This window comes from Oryzias melastigma, linkage group LG8 (assembly GCF_002922805.2).
Source record: "Oryzias melastigma strain HK-1 linkage group LG8, ASM292280v2, whole genome shotgun sequence".
In the NCBI taxonomy this organism is placed as follows: Eukaryota; Metazoa; Chordata; class Actinopteri; order Beloniformes; family Adrianichthyidae; genus Oryzias; species Oryzias melastigma.
In genome coordinates, this window is record NC_050519.1 from 316,066 (window position 1) to 318,639 (window position 2,574).

Sequence of the window (2,574 nt, forward strand, 5' to 3'; positions counted from 1 at the left end):
CTGTCCTTTCTGAACCCATCCTCAAATTATCCTCGGCTAATCTCTTTCCAACCACTGGAGATTACGAAGGACAGAAACTCACCTGGTCCTCCGTCAGGAGGCGGAGCTTCTTAAAGATGATCCTCAACATCAATCCTCCCCTAAACCTGGAGGGGGGGTCATGAGCTCTGCATTCAGAGGAATCCTTTTGCACAGATTTAAATAAAAAAAAATCTCCCACGCATGATTCTGTTTGAGAGTTCCACAGAGACGATTCTGCAGCTTCAGAGGAAGAAAAAGAGACAACAGAAGGTCCTCATTGGAAGAAAGGAAGTAGGTCTGACTCCAGACTCGGTTCAGGTCAGAGTTCCTGATCCAGCTGGATCAGGACAATCACGGATCGATGGGAGAGTTCCAGAAGGAAAGAACATCTGGATGAACCACAAAACCGAACTGGAACTTTCTGGAAGGAGAGCGTCCACACGCATCTGGAGTCAAACTGATAGACTTTCATTCAAAAAAACATGAGGTTAACAGTCCAGCATGGTGGTGGCAGTGTAATGGTGTGGGGTGTGGAGGATTGTTATCGATGAAGATTCTAAAGCGACTAAATTCCTCCTCAATCAGATCAGGATTTGAACGTCTGCTTCATATTTATGTTGTTTGAGGAGGTTACACTCAGATGGGGGTTTGATTTCCTCTCCGCGGCGGTAATGAAAGTCTTTACGGCAGCGTGCTGAAGGTCGCGGCGGCTCACCTCCCTCTGATGGGGGAGGGGTTTGTAGGAGATCATTTCCTCACGATCGGGAGGACTGAGCACATAAACGCTCTCTGCTTCCTCCACACTTCCTCTGGGAAATTTCCACTTCAGAGAAGAAAGGCTGTAAATGACAACTCCTCTCAGAAACGTTTACGTCTCACCTGCGCTCAGGTGTGTTCGGTTTGTGTGAGAGGACACGAAGCGCCTGTTATTCCAGCAGCGTAAACGTTTACTTTTCCTCCCACCGTCTTCACCCGCGACAAACACTCCGTGGCGAAGGCGCTCCAGTGAAAGAGCGGCGGCGAGGATGGAGAGACTTCAGTGTTGAATGTTTTAAAGACACATTTAGACGGTTTCATGTTTTATTATCAGGAATATCTGTTAAAGAAAGCGGGTAAACGGCTGATAATCTTCCCAATCTAAGTTCAGAGCGGCTGATAAGAAAACTCCCAGCATTCTAGCAGCATTTAAACGCATCACAGACGAATCTTGGAGACGTGAGAAGAATCTCACCTCAGATTTGTGGTTTTGTGTGCGTAACTGTCACGGTTATGGCGAGGAAACCCAGATGCAGAAAGAGTCACAAGGACATTATGGGCGGAGTCTAAAGGGTTTCATTTACAGAAACACGTATTAACAAGGACGTAAAGCCCAAGAAACAAAACGAGCCGACAGCTCCAGCGGAAAACCGTAAATTTACCAAACCTGATGATTAAACTGCAGGCAGCTGTGACTGATCCACAGGAGAGAGGGGCGGAGTCACAGCCGCCTGCACAGGAGCAAAGAAGAAAAAGGAATAAAAAACAAACTAAAAAACTAAATTTAAATTTAAGTCAAATTTGTTATTTTTTGCCTTTTGCACAACAAACAAAAGATCTTGGCTCCTAACTCATCTGTTTACCTTTTCTTTGATCTTCAGATCAGAACGGTTCACTTTTTATTATTTATGTCGAGGACTTTCTCCATGTTTCTTGTTTTGACCTCCACCGTCTCGCTGGAATAGAATTTCCTGTCCTTGTCTCCTGAACCGTCCGGATCATCCCAGTTCATCTCCGGGCCGGAGCGCCGCGCTCGCATGGATCATCCAGGACTGAGATGATTAGTTCTGGTTGGTCTGGCCGTGCCGCCGCCGTCGGCCTTGTGAGGGGAAATCGATGACTGAAACGATGCAGAGTCAAGCCTCGGTGACGTCCGTGACGCTGGAATCCAGGAGAGGTGGCGGCCGCCTTCAGGACGACGCTTCATTAGGCAGGAAAAAGGAAAAGCGGTTGATGGATCAAAACAAACGGAGAACAGCGTTTGGGAGCGCTGACACGGCGCTTCCTGCTGCAGGTTCATCCTGTCGCTGAGCAGAGCTGAGATGGTTTGATCCAAATGTCAGTTCTTCTTCCAGCTGTCTGGTTCGGGTCACACCAGGTTTGGGTTTCAAGTGCTGTCATGCAGTTATGGTTTTTGTGCGATTAATTAATCGTGACCTGTAATTAGTTCATCTATTTCAATCACAAATATTTTAACTCAATCGCTGTGGAAAAAACTCATTTTTATGTGTTTTCATTTAATCTGTGACATTTTGGTGCAGAAAAAGATTAAAAATGAGAAATTCTTTCTACTCAGTTTCATTCTTGATGTTTTTATGTTCAACACTGAGCTGTATTTTATGGAAGATGTTTTATATGTAAATTCATTTAAATTTGGACTCAGAAAGACGGTCAGCATGTTTCCTGGATGACCTCTGACCTTCAGAATGACCCTTGACCTTGATCCTTTAGTGTGTCGTCTGCTTCCTTGAGTGATGGAGAGACTGAAGTCTCCAGCTGGGGGGTGTGGGGTGTGGG